Below are 16,996 nucleotides of genomic sequence, written 5' to 3'. Positions count from 1 at the left end.
ACGGGCTTCACTTAAAAAAAAATTTAAATTTTGAAATGATCTCAAACTCTAAAGAGAAATTGCAAGAACAACTTTTTTTTCCCTGAAGTATTTGAGTGTGAGCTGCTAACATGATGCCCTATCACTGCTGTATCTTTTAGGGTATAAGGACATCATCTGACATATCCACAATGCAATCAGGAAATCAACATTAACACTGGTACATTATCACTTTATTTTTTAGAGCAGTTTTAGGTTCACAGCAAAAAATTCCAATATAGCCCCTTTCTCTCACACACACACAGCCCCCTCAAGGTCAACATCCTGCACCAGGCTAGCACATCTGTTACAATCCATAAACCGTCACTGACACATCATTATTACCCCAAATCCATAGGTCACTTAAGGGTTCACTCTTGGTATTCTACATTCTATAGGTTTTGACAATGTGTGATGGTACACACTCACCATTAGAGTGTTGTACAGAATAGTTTCACTGGCCTAAAAAACCCTCTGTGCTCTGCCTATTCATCCCTCCCCCAGCCCCTGGAAGCCACTGATTTTTCCACTGTTGCCACAGTTTTGCCTTCTCTGAAACTGCCATAGCGTTGGAATCATATGGTATGGAAACTTCTCAGATTGGCTTCTTTCCCTTAGTGACACCTATTTAAGTTTCGTCCCTGTCTCTTCATGACTTGACAACTCATTTATTTTTGGCAATAAATAATACTCCATTGTCCAGAGGTACCACAGTTTACGCATCCATTCCCCTACTAAAGGATCTTGGTTATTTCCAAGTTTGGGCAATTATGCATTGAACTACTGTAAACATCTGTATGAGGGTTTTGTGTAAATGTAAGTTTTCAACTCTTCTGGGTTTTCAACTCTAAGGAGGGCAGTTGCTGGGTCATATTGTAAGAGTGTGGATAGCTTTATAAGAAACTGCCAAACTATCTTCCAAAAGGGCTGTACCATGTTGGACTCTCACCAGCAATGTGAGCAACTCTCACCTGTTGCTCCACATCTTTATCAGCATTTCGTGGGTGTCAGTGTTTTGTATTTTGGTGTAGTGGTATCCCATTTTAATTGACATTTCCCTGAAGACATACGATGTGAAGCATCTTTTTGTATGCTTATTTGCCAACTCCATATATTTTCCTTGGTGAGGTGTCTGTTAAGGTCTTTGGCTCATTTCCTAGTTGGGTTGTTTGTTTTCTTATTGTTGAATTTTGAGAGCTCTTTGTATATTTTGGATAAGTCATTTACCAAATAAATCTGCAAATATTTTCTCCCAGTCTGTGACTCGCCTTCTCATTCTCTTGAGGGACTTGAATTTTCATTGACATTTGAACTTCTTTTTTGAAATTTTGTTTTGTACTTTTCTATAATGGACCATTCTTTCCTATTTAGAATGTATTATTTAATATGTGAAATGTGAAAAATATAGAACACATATGTAAATTATGAAGCAAAACATTAAAATGAATCACTCTAAATTCATAACTTAAGATCTAGAATATTGCCAAGAAGCTTTCGCTTTCATTATCTCTTACTTCTCTATGTTATTTGCAGGGATACATCTGTGTCTACCCCCCATTCAAAGGTAACCATTGCCTTGGATTGTGCATTTATTTTTGCTTTTAAAATAGTACAATCAGGGGCACCTGGATGGCTCAGTCATTAAGCGTCTGCCTTCAGCTCGGGTCATGATCCCAGGGTCCTGGGATCAAGCCCCGCATTGGGGGTCCCTGCTTGGTGGGGAATCTGCTTCTCTCTCTCCCACTCCCCCTGCTTGTGTTCCCTCTCTCACTGTGTCTCTCTCTGTCAAATAAATAGATATAATCTTTTAAAAAATAACATAATCATATATAGTGAATATAACTTTTAATTTTGCTTGCCTTAAAGGTTTATAAAAATGGTGACATAAAAAAGTTGTCTACAACGGCTTGCTTTTTTCACCCAATATAATTTTTTTAGATTCATTGAAGTTTTTCCAATGTAGCTATGTTTCATTCATTTTCTCTCTTATGTGCTCTTTCAATGCATGAAGTATACAATAGTGCATCTTTTTTTTTTTTGTCATGTAACCATTTATCTTGACTTTATTTTATACTGCAAACAATGTTGTTAAGGGAATCTATATGCATACTCCTAACATAGGAGCAAACATTCTATAGGTGTAGTCTAACAATGGAATTGTTGCCACATGGCCAAAAAGATTGTAGCTGGTTATATTTTTTTATTATGTTCAGTTAGCCAGCATATAGTACATCATAAGTTTTTGAGGAAGTGGTCAACGATTCATTAGTTGTGTATAACACCCAGTGCTCATCAGAATGCAGTTTACATGTTTTTAATAACAGCAGTGTGTAAAAATTATCCATTATTCCACATCCTCACTAATAAATACTAATAGGCTTCTTTACTTCTTCCAATCTAGTGATATAAAAATGGTATCTCGTTGTCTGAAATGACATTTTCTGATTAAAATTGAGCAACTTTTCATAAGTTCATTGGACATTTTTTTTCCTGTATAATGCCTCTTCTATATATTGTCATTTTTCTACTGATTTCACATTCTTATTTGGTTTATAGATCTTATGTATTCTGATTACTAATCTTTTATTGATTTTATACATCATAAATATTTTTGGCCAATTTGAGCTTTTGTTTACATTTTCTTTACAAGGTCTTGGTGAACCAAAATTCTTGATTTTAATTTTGCCAAATTTATCAATCTTTTCTGCTATGTTGATACATTTTTGTATCATGTTTAAGAAATTTTTTCTTAATTTATTTTCCTATATTTTTCCTAAAGGTTTTCATGTTTAAATATTTAGTTTCATGAAAGGTATAAAGTAGCAATTTAATTTCAGTTTTTATTTAACCAAGAGTCCAATGAAACTTACTAATTTTTAATTTCCTCCAGGGAAATCCACTATGTGTTGCACTATTATAAAGAAATTTGCATGTGTACGTGACTTTCTTCCATTAGATAATTTGTTTATGTCTGACCATAAGCATATGATACCGATTTCCATGGCATTATAGGAAGTCCTCAAATGTGGTAGCATAAGTACCTCCATCGTATTCTTCTTGGAGATATGTTAAGTATTCTTGGGCCTTTAAATTTTAGAATCTGCTTTTCAACTTTCCTAACAAATTCTTTTGGAATTTTTATTGGAATTTTATGGATTTTTACCTCCAATGTTGTCTTTACAATATTGTCTTTCAGTCCATAAATGTGTATTATCTTTCCATTTATTTAGCTCTTTTCTAGTTGTCTGCTAATACAGTTTAATAATTTTGTTCATATAGATAACACACACATTTTGGTAGAGTTATGCCAAGGTACCTTCCATTTTTTTTGCTTTAAAAATGGTATATAGTTGTTTGTTTTTTTTTAATTAAACTTTTCATTTTGAGATAATTGTAGGTTTACACACAACTATAAGAAATAACACAGAGAAACACTGTCTATGCTTCACTTCATTTCCCCTGGTGGTAACATTTTCCTAGCCATTGTACAATATCACAACTCGGAAATTGATCTTAATGAAATGCATGCATCTTATCCAAATTCCACCAGTTTTATATGCACATGTATGTGTGTTTAGTTCTTTTTTACAATCTTATCACGCGTAGTTTCACCCACGCAGCCACCACTATATTCTATTCAAGACAGACAAAAACTCAGTCACCACAAGAATCCCTCGTGCTCTACGTTTATAGCTACATCAGTGTCCCTTCACCCCAGCTGCTCATCACTTCTCAAAGCCCTGGCAACCACTAATGCACTCTCCGTATAGAAAACATTGTCAGGTTGAAAACATCTGCACACAATGATACAACATGTAAACTTCAGGGATTGGCTCCTGACTCAGCATAATTTCTCTGAGATTCATGGTGCTGCTGCAAGTATCAATTGTTGTTCTTTTCTACTGCGGAGTAGCCTGTGAGGTAGACGCCGTCACATTTAGTCAGTCACCCACTAAAGGACACTTGAGTTGTTTCCATTCTGGGGCTCTTAAGGATAAAACTGCCATAAACATTCACGTATGTATTTTTGAGTAAACAGAAACTTACATTTCTCTGGGGAAGATGTCCAAGAGAGCCATTGTTGGGTTGCATTGTAAGGGCGTGTGTAGTTTTATGATATATATCTACGCATATATGCATAGATATGGCTAGCTATAACTTTTATAGTAGGTCTGTATCATTCTACATCACATTTGTGAGATCACCCCAACCCGGTCACGTGGTAGCATCATATTTTTATATAACAGGTCATTTTGGATCACCTCTTAATGATTTTTTTTTTTTTTTAGATTTTATCCTTTGTTTTATTAAGCATTTTATAAACTAGTTTATAATCTGTGGTTGATGATGCCAATATCTGAAATGTTGGAGCCCTGGCTCAATTTTTGGTTGTTTCTGCTGAGTTTCATTCATGGTGATTTATTTTCTTGGGACTTTGATAGTTTTTTCTTATGAGCTCATATTCAGTTGATTTTAATCTTCAGGGAAACTGAAAGCTATAACAAGATTATTACCTCCAGGAAGGGCTTGTGTTTGTTTCTGCTGGGACTCTAGGGTACTACTCTGGGAACTTCTAAGCTCGTTTCCAGTGTCCCCACTTTAATTTGGACTCAAATTCAATCTCCCCAAATTGCGGTTATTTCACAACCCTGGATTTCATGGATCTCCCAAGTAAAAGTCTTATTTGTAGGATAAAGTAAGCAGGAGGAGAGTGGAGCAAAGTCCTGAGTGGCTTGGGACTGTGGTTCTGACCCAGCTGGTGTCCCCCAGATGCACTCTGAGCCCTTGCACAGGAGGAGGCAGGATGGGATTGAGTGTGGAGATGGTTCTGGAGGATTAGTGTGAGAGTGACGTTTCCAGACGTAAACTAGTACCTTCTTTCACATTTACCTGAGGCCACATCTGGATAAAAGCCCTATCTGGCAGCTTTCAGAACTTTGAAAGGCTCTTTCCAATCTTATTAACATATGTAAATAATGTTAATAATTTATATTATTATATAATAGTTTATTTAGTTTATATTTTATATATTATATATTTAATGTATATTTAATATATTTATATTTAATAGTTTATACATTATATAATATATATTATATAATAGTAAATAATTTAAATAAGATCTCATTTTACTAGAATCCCAACCAGTCTAAACTGAATCATGTCTGTTCAACAGTGACTTGGCTGCTTTAAGCCATGAAGGCTGCAAGGAATATTCCCCAAGACCAACCAGAATGAGAACATTCTCCATTTATGGGGTTTGTAGTCCAGTTTTCCCTGAGGTCACACTACTTATCTTGATCTATGGAATACTTCCATGAACCTATAGTTGGTTAAACCTGAATACTATATTCAGTGACCCAGTTCCAGGTTTGTAACAATCCATCTTGTTACAGAAGGATGCCGAAACACAGTAAGAAATGTAAACGCTCGGTTATATATCCCTCAGCAAGTGGCAAGAGGCAGGTTGTTAATTCTTAGATTCTATCAGTGTTTAAATATTTCTATTTTGAATACTTTTTTAAAAGGAAATTTTATTTTTGTATTTTTTTGAGAGACAGAGTGCATGGGAGAAAGAATCTTAAGCAGGCCCCACACTCACTGTGGAGCACCATGCAGGACTCAATTTGACGACCCTGAGACCATGACCTGAGCCGAAATCCAGACATGCTTAACTGACCGAGCCACCCAGATGCCCCTGAATACTTTCAGACATACACAAGAGTAGAGAGAACAGCTCAATAAACTCCCATATGTCCACCACTCAGAGTCAAAAACTTATCAACCTTTTTGTCATACTTAGTTTTACCCTTTCAGAGGTTTTCCTGTCTTATTTTGTTGGCTTTTTTTGTTTGTTTGTTTGAAATGGGATGCTATTTTTATTTTAGTTAAAAATTTTAAGTAAAGTCACAGCTGTGATATCATTTTCTCACTAAATATTTCAATACTCATTCCTAATAATGTGGACATTATCTCACATAAGCACAATACCAGTATCCTACCTTAAAAAAAATAAACAAATAAATAAAAAATAACACAATGCGGGCTGTGGCGTAGTGAGGATTTTTCACTGTAGCTGTTGTTCATCAGTCCTCTACTGAGGATCACCTGGGTTCTTTCTAGTCTCTTGCTCTGATAGGTGATTATCAGACCTTTCATAACTAAGCAACTCCCAAAAGATACAGAAGTTTAATTCTGGTTTGGGGCTTCCCCTTCTAAGACACACTTGCTTTACACATCCAAGTCCCCCTGTACATAACCTGCTCTGCATTTTGGCAGGAAGAGGAAAGAAGACATGTTTATTGAGGCTCTTTGTTGAAATGTGCTGGGAGTTTGGGGTTCATTAGGTGAAGATAATTGAAGTCCATGGCAGACAGCCATGTGTAATTTACAGAGAGAAAGCAGACCCAGGCTCTGGTCACCCTAAAAGAAAATGTCATTTGGATTACCTCCTGCTGATTTTTAAAAGAACGAATCCTGGAATTTTCTCAGTTTTCTTATAATCTGGCATTTATTGGTCTCCACTTCTGTGAATTCTTTTTAATCAAACGAAGCTTTTGAATATCTGAGTCAGTGTTAGGTCAAGTGGCAGATTTTTGTATTCACCATTTGTTCAGTGAAATGGAACTTCTAAAAGACAGTCAATAAATCACTCTGTCCCTTGAAAAGTGAGCTAGAAAAAAGATAATAGGAGTGGTAAGAAAAATTATAAAATGCCAAATATATTCACTGCAATCCATTCATAAAACAGAAGGGAACTGATTTCAATCTCTGAAGCATAATTCCAATATAACCTTGCTTTTCTCTCAGTCAAGGAGCTCAGAGAACCAACCTCAGCTTGTATGTCCCTAAAAATAGAAAATCAGTTTAATTTAGGAATAAGGGGCTATAAAAATGTTAGTAGCTTTTTTTTTTTAAGCTGCTGCCATACCAGTTTTCACACGGATGCTCCGTTTCTGATATAAAAGATGAATAATGAAGAACAGGGCTCTATCCCTGACCCAGGGCAGGGTCTCCTTCTTCTCCCTGCCCTGCGCTCCAGTATTCTCCAGGAGAGCAGCAAACTAGCTCGTGGAAAAGCACAGGCCCCAGAGACGGGCGCAGCAGCTTCCAGTCCTTGCGTTGGTACCTCCTGCCTGGCTGCGTGATTTTGAACAATCTATTTAACTTCCGAATCTTACTTGTGCCACTCTTAAAATGTGGATTATAATACCTACCTTCTAAGGTTGTGGAAAGAATGAAACTGGGTGTTTCTCAAGCGCTACTACACCTTAGCGTCACCTTGGAAGCCTTTAAAAGTCTGGGTGCTTGGGGGCGCCTGGGTGGCTCAGTCTTCAGCACCTGTCTTCAGCTCAGGCCATGATCTCAGGGTCCTGGGATCGAACCCCTGCTTGTCCTTCTGCCTCTGCCGGTGGCTCTCTCTACTTGTGTTCTCTCTCTATATTTCTATCAAATAAATAAGTTCAAAAAATGTTCAAAATGTTCAAAAAAAAAAAACTGGATGCTTAAGCCTCACCCTGGACCTATGAAATCGGAACCTCTCGGAGAGGGAATAACAACAGTATTTTTTAAAGCTCCCCAAGGGATTCCATGTGCAGCCAAGTTTAAGAACCCTATTGCTCTAGAGTGTATAAATTCCGAGCACATTTCCCGTCCCTCAGCAGACTTTCAGTCTGCAGAGACTCTCACCATTATGTCCTGTCAAATTTCATAATGCCTTTTTGACTGCGCTTTCTTTCCATTCTGTGACCTGGGGTGTCTCCAGACTGTTCACATGAGTTAAAATTTGCCACAAGAGCCTCCTTGCCCTCACCATCATCCTTTTTCCCCTTCCAGACTCTCCTTTTCTTTCTTATCTCCCCATTTGGTCCCTTAATAAAATAGCAAGCTAATCCCCCTAAAATTAAAGGTGCCCAAAGAAGATAGAGAGTTACTGTCTCCAAGCAGACGTCCACACTGCAAGGACTCAGCGTGAGACATTCTGCAGACCAAGGGATCCTCTCAGTATCTCTAGGGTAACAGGAGGGTCGCCATTTATGATTCTGTCTTTCCAACTGTATTCAGGGACACCATATGGCTGTTTTGATTCCTTTTTCATACAATTACATGGTTTAATTCCAATTCCTTTTTGTCTGGTTAAGTAGAAATTATGCAGGTCAATTTCAGATCACCATGATCGTGGAAGCCAGGGCACGTGCCCAACGAATAGCGCAAGCATCTGATTTGAGGACCATCCATCCTCGGTTGCCAGACCGTGATTTGTTTGCTTTTGACCAGAATGAAAACATAAGTTAATTAAGATGAGATGATAAGTGATGACTGTGTCCTTACTCAGGGAATGACTGCTTCAGGGAAACAAGCAAAGTGCTGTCACATGCGTGAGCCGCGTCATCTCTCTACTGATAAGCATTAGAAGTCTGTGTCAGCCATTCTCAGTAGATGTCTCACACAAAGATGAATAATTTTCTGCAAGACTTGTTAAATCAAGGTTAGGATTGAAAACTGACAGATGAAAAATTGAACCTCCCAAGGAAGCCAAACATTGGAATGGAACAATACGAAATTTCAATCTCTGCCTCTTTAAAGTCTCCAAATGCTTCGATCGCTTGATAGTTCAAGTTAATACAACTAATCGACAAAATGGTTTCATTATTTTTGAGCCATTTCTGAGCATAAGAAAATAAGGTTTGGGGGGAAGGTGGGCAGCATCATGAAGCTTCCCTCATTCTGTGTGTCTGGCATTCAGCTACTTCTAAATGTAGTCTATGTTTGTATCAGCTGTGGCCAAAATGCCATTCCCTTCTCAACCCCCTGCAGTAAGCGGACATACTAAGAAACCGAACTTTAACTCTATGTCTACAGTACTTTCATTTTGATGGCCTGCTCTCCACTCCATCGGTGAGGGTGGGATTTCCTTCCTAGGGTTACAGCCCAACACACAAAACCCAACACCAGACAGAGGTGACTGACCACAGCTTCTTAGTTGCACTGTGCCCTGAAGAGCCACATGGGAACTATAGTCCAGAACACAACAAACAACCAGAGGCTGTAGGAGGTAGACTTTGTAGTAGTAAAAGGGAGGGTGACCACTGCTTCGTAGGCGAGGATGTGACTGGCTTGGTTGCAACATTCTGTAGGTGGCAGGGAACCACAGCCAGCCTTGCAGGAATAAACAGGCATCGATCATACCTGATCCCCATGATTAGGAACTTCCTGGGCTGGGGGATCCCATCCTCGGGAGCAGTGTGGGTAGGGGAATTTGCTAGTCTGTCCTTCGGTGCCCTCTTACTTTTTCCCAAATATCAAGGGACATATACAATTGGGCCTTAACTTTAGGCCTTACACTACAGTCTTAGGCACGGAGTATTTTCCAGTCACTGGACAGGATAGCAAGAAGCCTGGGTAACCAGTGGTTGGTCATGCTAACCAGATGCTTCCATATTTCTTGCCTGTTAAGTTGTAAGCTTCATGAGGATAACTGCCGTATCTCTTGTTTTCCACTGTAGCCTGACCTCCACACAGAGTGTGGCACATTAATTAGCAAATGAATTAATTCATTAACTAATGATCTTCATCAGCTCTCTAAGAGCTGCAGCACCTAAACAGTCTTTAAATCTGATTCTAGGGTCTTAGCTTCATGTTGACAGAGAGAGGAAAAAAAAAAAAAAAAAAAACATGACATTTTTGATATCACCACCCTGTCATCTTCAGTTTTGCAACATATTCTCTTCTTGTTCTTCCTGGAGCTCTGGGGAAAACAAATATCACGTTTCAGTCTCTTAATACTGTTCTACACATGCTAATTGAGAGTTTGCAGGCCACAGAAGTATAGCCTTGGCAGAAACGCAGAAACAACAACAAAAAAGCCAGCCTCTAGCCAGTGGAATAAAGAGAACAGCCCTCTGGCCGTTAAGCACCACCCCAAACCTTCCCCCTAGCATCCACTGGAAATGTTAGGAGCAGCACACTCAATGTGCTGCCCTCTCCAACATGTATAATTCTGGAAGATGAGTCAGCCTTCTGCCTCCCCCTTATTCCCTCTTTATAATTCAAAGCCAAAGCCCACTCTCAAATAGTGTTTCTTAAATGTTGACTCAAGAATAAAATATACTAAGAGACGATTGTTTGAAGTCGGTGTAGCAATATCTGCCCAAAGAAGAGATAAAATAATGAGTACCAAGGTCCAGATGGCTTTTATGATTAATAAACTGGATTAAATCATGTCTTGAAATCTGTGAGCTTCCTCCTTATATATTTCAATTTTTAATTATTTCGGCTGATTGTAATTTCAATTAATGAAAGCAGACCCAGCACTGCAGCCTTTGAAAGCGATTTCGGTGAGAAGAAAACTATCTATAATTAACTATTTCAACTGAAATTAGAAAATATTTCATTCTTCACAATTTTCTCCCTAATAGCCCCTGGTGGAAAGAAGTCGGAAGACGGGCATCTCCATTTTATAAGTTATTTGGACTTGGAGATCACTCCATCTCTCCCGGCTTCAATTTCCTTATCTGTGTAAAATGGGGACAATAATACTTGTCTTGCCAAGTCATTTTGCAAAATAAATGAGATAGTACTGATGAAAATGCTCTGAAAAGTACAAAATGTTATGTACAAATGTAAGATACCAAAAGTTTCTTGGTATTTTCATCCCGTGCTTTTTCCCTGAATCCTCCCGTTATTTTTCTGTCCATGAGTGGAATGAAATCTAAAATGTTGCTCTTATATCACTGATGCTGCTCTCTGTCATCACGTCATTCACACATGGGCGGCCCAGACTGAATCGCAGACTCAAATGCAACTCATCTGTGCGGTAATGATTAAGAGCGTGGTCTCTAGACCCATTGCCTAGATTAAGATTGTTGCTCTGCTAGCTCTTTGCTGTATAGCCTTGAACACATCACTTAACCTCTCTGAGCCCCAGGCTCCTCTACTGCAAAGTCGGGGTAATAAGGGAGTCTCTCTCCCAAGGCTCGGGTACGCATTAAATGGGTTCACAGACATCATACATCCAGCTGGGGCCAGACGCATAGCAAATCTTCAGTAGATCTAGCTGTTGTTAGTGCCATTACCTCCAGCCACTGTCCACCTTCCAATCTGCTTCTCCTCCACTGGCCCCTACCATCCAGCAAGTCACCTGTTTCTGTGCAGAGTTGAGGGCTGAAACCTCCTAGTCTGTCCTCTTGCTGACGTCATTCCTCCATTCCTCAATTTCTGAGAGCTTTGTGCTTCCCACTCCCCTTTCTTTTCTTTTGCCTTCTCTTCTCTAATTAAAGTCACTGGTCCCATGCATTTTCGGTTTAACGGTGCTTTGCAAACATATTCAGATGCTTTGGGCTCACAAACACATGGCCAATCAAAGTTAAACAGTACTTTTAATATGATATGATATGATATGATATGATATGAAAGTCATCAAATTTTTAAAAACGTTTTAACTCTTTCAGGTCAGCCTCTTACTACTAGGAATCAATATCTAACCAAACAACTATTATTCAATGCTTTGCTAGGTTTGGAAAGCATATGTTTAACACTTTTAGTTTCTTAATATTTAATATAGAGATGTCTCTGTGCAACCAGAATGCTCAATAAGTATTAAATAATGACACAGGGCCAGCTACATAATGCGCCAGGTTCGATGCACAATGAAAACACAGTCTCCACGAGATCTGGGAATCAATTTCCCTTCCCATCAGGCCCTCTGCTCAAACCACAGCAGACCACCTACTCTCAGGGATCACAACCTTCTCCCAGGACGCACTTGGACCTGGAAGGGGATGGGCCAGAGCACTAGATGGTGCTGGTCCCACCCTGAGACTCCCAGGCAGGTGCCTGACATAGCCCATCCAGGTGCCCACATCTGGCCCCTCCCAGAAAAGGGGGGATGGGAGAAGGAGGACTTCCTCCCCACCATGCAACCCAGTTAGTTCCTGCCTAGACTGGACAGGCACGGCCCAGGCACCAGGTGGCCAAGAACCCAACCCGGGAAAGGGGCGCAGGGTTAAGGGAGACAGAACTCCACGTGTGCCAGGCTCCAAATCCTGGGCTACCCCATGCTCACAATTCAAAGATAAAACTAAGAGTTTCAAGACAGCAGTTACAGAGCATTATATCCCAAGTGCAGGACTCTTCTGAGAATGGGGTCCCATGCAGCTGCATTGGTCACTTACTTACCAGTGAATTTGATCCTGAGACATAGTCCTGTGTTCGTTCAGCTGAGGCAGAGAAGCTACATTTCAGTGGAAAAGGAAAACAGACATATTACCACAAGTATCGTTCTACTTCTTTATTCTCATCAGGCAACAACTAGTGTTTACTGAGTACATACTGGGTATTACGTTAGAATCAACTAAGATTGCTGCATTTTAGAAAGATACAGTTTGGGTACATGTTTAATTACATGAAACACCACTTCTTGAATAATGTTAGATTATTAGAATACTGATGATAAGAAGAAAGAGGAAGAGGAAGCAGAAAGGGGGGAGAAGGAGGAGAGAGAAGAAGAGTAAGCTTGAAAGATAACACAACAGAGCTTGTATTTTTGGTAAACCCCAACATTTTCTATTGATTTCTTCTTGCAGATCAAAAAATTTAGAATGTACGTAAGCAATGAATCTTGGAACATGGAAAAATTAAATTAAATTTAAAAAGATTCAGAATGTATGTCAGTCAGGCACGATTAGACAAAAGTCAGAAAGTCAAAAGTCAGATAGAAAGTCAATGTTAGGGTGCCTATGTGGCTCAGGTCATGATCCCAGAGCCCTGGGATTAAGCCCTGCATTGGGCTCCCTGCTCAGCAGGAAGCCTGCTTCTCCTTCTCCCACTCTCCCTGCTTCTGTCCCCTCTCTCACTGTGTCTTTCTCTGTTAAATAAGTAAATAAAATATTTTTTTAAAAAAGAAAGTCAATGTTTATGTCATCAGTTACATGACTACTTTAACTTGCTATGACTTCTATTATAAAACAAATAACTCAATTTAGTTAATGCTAATAGCATTTTACTAGCATCAGGAGCTACCACCTCTGTTTTCCAGGCATGTATTTGTGTAACTTTAGTTTCATAGTATGCATAAGGTTCTTTTTTAATACTTACAATGATATTTTCTGCAAACTTTATTTTCTGCAAACTTTATTTATTTACTGGTTGAACTTTAGTTCAAGCAGTGACTCTTTTTGTTTATATCTAGCTGAATTTCATAAGTTATAGAATGACATTTATAGTAGTTACCTCAAAAAAGGTGGATTTTTAATTTGAATCTCCCTGAGGGCTAGTGATGATGAACATTTTTTCATGTGTCTGATAGCCATTTGTATGTCTTCATTGGAGAAGTGTCTGTTCATATCTTCTGCCCATTTTTTGATATGATTGCCTTTTTTGTGTGTGTTGAGTTTGAGGAGTTCATTATAGATCCTGGATATCAGCCTTTTGTCTCTACTGTCATTTGCAAATATCTTCTCCCATTCCGTGGGTTGCCTCTTTGTTTTCTTGACTGTTTCCTTTGCTGTGCAGAAGCTTTTGATTTTGATGAAGTCCCAAAAGTTTATTTTCTCTTTTGTTTCCTTTGCCTTTGGAGACATATCTTGAAAGAAGTTGCTGTGGCTGATATCAAAGAGTTTACTGCCTATGTTCTCCTCTAGGATTCTGACGGATTCCTGTCTCATGTTGAGGTCTTTTATCCATTTTGAATTTATCTTTGTGTACGGTGTAAGAAAATGTTCATCACTAGCCCTCAGGGAGATTCAAATTAAAACCACATTGAGATAACACCTTACACCAGTTAGAATGGCCAAAATTAACAAGACAGGAAACAACATGTGTTGGAGGGGATGTGGAGAAAGGGGAATCCTCTTACACTGTTGGTGGGAATACAGGTTGGTGCAGCCTCTTTGGAGAACAGTGTGGAGATTCCTCAAGAAATTAAAAATAGAACTTCCCTATGACCCTGCCATTGCGTTCCTGGGTATTTACCCCAAAGATACAGATGTAGTGAAAAGAAGGGCCATCTGTACCCCAATGTTTATAGCAGCAATGGCCATGGTCGCCAAACTATGGAAAGAACCAAGATGCCCTTCAACGGACGAATGGATAAGGAAAATGTGGTCCATATACACTACGGAGTATTATGCCTCCATCAGAAAGGATGAATACCCAACTTTTGTAGCAACATGGACGGGACTGGAAGAGATTATGCTGAGTGAAATAAGTCAAGCAGAGAGAGTCAATTATCATATGGTTTCACTTATTTGTGGAGCATAACAAATCATGGAGGACATGGGGAGTTAGAGAGGAGAAGGGAGTTGGGGGAAACTGGAAGGGGAGGTGAATCATGAGAGACTATGGACTCTGAAAAACAATCTGAGGGGTTTGAAGTGGCAGGGGTGTGGGAGGTGGGGGTACCAGGTGGTGGGTATTATAGAGGGCACGGATTGCATGGAGCATTGGGTGTGGTGAAAAAATAATGAATATTGTTATGCTGAAAATAAATAAATTTAATTTTTTTTAAAAAGTGGATTTTTTTCTACTGCTATTATTCCTTTTCTGTTCCAAGCAAGACAAAAGTCTAAGTTGATCTTAAAAAGCTAGAAGGATGTATTTTTAATTACATTTTGTCAAAGTGTTAATTTTAAAGATTTTTTTAAAGTATTTTGGAAGTACTAGTCTAGTACTTTCCCTTGCCTTTCCAGTTCTGACTTGAATTTATGACCTATAAATAAATGCCATTAAAGATTTTTTTTCCTCTATCCCGGGAAAAACTGTGGCTGTATGGGTGTGTGGAGGGAGCTGTGATTTCTGTCCATTGAGTACCTACCATGAGCTATATTTCTGCTCTATATCATGTAATAATTTCATACTCACAAAAGCCATTTGATATAAATGCTACTCATCCCCTCAGTTTCTTGTTTAACAGATAAGAAACTGAGGTTCGGGTAGATTAAGTAATTTGACCAAGGACAACATAATCCCCAAGTAGATTCAACCCACTCCAATGGCCCCAAAACTTTGAGATGTTGCTGTCCTTCCTGCCTGAGATGTTGCCATCCTTCCAAAGGTGAAGACTTCATATTTTATCGTATGAGATGCTGGTTTTATTTTATTTTATTTTATTTCATTTCATTTCATTTATTTTAGAGAGAGAAAAAGAGAGCATGAGTGGTGGGAGGGGCAGGGGGAGAAGCAGACTCTTTGCTAGGCAGGGAGCCCAATGTGGGGCTGGATCCCAGGATCCTGAGAGCATGACCTGAGCCACCCAAGTGTCCTGAGATGGGGGTCTTAAAGTTATAGTTTGAAAGGAGATGAGACACAAATTTAATAAGCTTCTTAAAGCTCTAGTTACATGTACATGCATTGGAACGTTCTTCCATTTCTTAAATATGATATATGATATATATATATATATATATATATATATATATATATATATGGCTTGAATGTAACAATTCTAATGACCAAGACTCTCAACTCACAAACATCAGAGTTGTAAACTTTTGAAGCATTCCACTTCAGTTTTACTTGAGTCCCAGTAGGGGCAGGTAAAGGGAGGTGTTGCTATAGGCCAACCATGGCCAGATGGCTATGACTCTTAAGAAGGAAAGAATGGGGGAGGGGGACATCTGGGTGGCTCAGTTGAGTGAGCATCCAACTCTTGATCTCAACCCTGGTCTTGATCTCAGGGTCATGAATCCAAGCCCCATGTTGGGCTCCACAGGGGATATGGAGCTACTTAAAAAGGGGGGTGGGTAAGAATGCCTGAAAAATGAGTGCCCTGATTTGTGACAAAGGATTAGGAAATATGGCTTGTCTAGGAGGTGCCATTCCCAAGGTCACCTACCACACAAAACATAGGGGTCTTGTTTCCTTATGCTATGGGTGCCTGGAGTTAGCCTTCAACCCTGTCAGAGCATGGAGTGGGTTAAAGAGAACCAAACAGGTGGTCTCTGATTCCTCTGGCCTACTTAGAGCCATCCAGAATAGTCTCTGTTTCATTATGTATCCAGTGAGTCATTCGGACTCTGAGGACTTTCATTTTCACTAGCCTGGGTACCCCATGCTTAGCAACACACTTGGAACCCACATTTTGAAAAACATTTTAAATGTCTGAGCCTTTCGATATTTTGAAATGGAGAAATTTTACTTTTTTATGACCATTTTTAAATGTCAAAATGAGTCGGTCGATTCTACAAATGCCTGTTCTACTAAGAAACTGCCTTGGGAAAAAAAATTGCATTTCAAAAAAATTACCAGAGTTCCCATATTGACAAAATTTACTTTGAGGAACAAGTTGAAAACCTTTTGTTCTTGGCAATGTTGACCTGCTCTGTTTCCGACCTGGGCCGGTTCACCCCTCCTTAGGCAACCTGGTGGTCCCCCGCTCCCGGGAGGTCACCATATTGATGCCGAACTTAGTGCGGACACCCGATCGGCATAGCGCACTACAGCCCAGAACTCCTGGGCTCAAGCGATCCTCCTGCCTCAGCCTCCCGAGTAGCTGGGACTACAGGCGCGCGCCACCGCGCCCGGCGTTCTTGGCAATGTTAATGACAGAACCAGATAAGTTGCATATACACCCTGGTAAATTTTTTTAAGTGGTTCATCATTAATATAGTTAAACAACAAGGAATCTAGTAGGAAATTGTAGATTCAAAATCATGAAATGTATGGATGTAAACCCGCTCTATTTTAAATAACTACTGAGCCATAAAATTCCAGTTCTGATTTATAAAATGTCAGTACACATCATGAATACATGTGGTATCAGAATCACCAGAAGAAAAAGGATGAAAATACACTTATACATTTTTCATCGTTTAAGTGTTTACTGCAACACAGACATAGAGGAAAGACTTTTATTTTATTAACAGGAAAAGTGTATTTTTCTTTAATCACAGTAATTCCAGTTAGATTATCTGGTAGGTCTGACAGTATTTAAATTTTTTTAAAGATTTTTTTATTCATTTATTGACAGACAGAGACACAG

Source organism: Mustela lutreola, chromosome 13 (genome assembly GCF_030435805.1).
Source record: "Mustela lutreola isolate mMusLut2 chromosome 13, mMusLut2.pri, whole genome shotgun sequence".
In the NCBI taxonomy this organism is placed as follows: Eukaryota; Metazoa; Chordata; class Mammalia; order Carnivora; family Mustelidae; genus Mustela; species Mustela lutreola.
Note: the sequence above shows the minus strand (reverse complement) of the source record.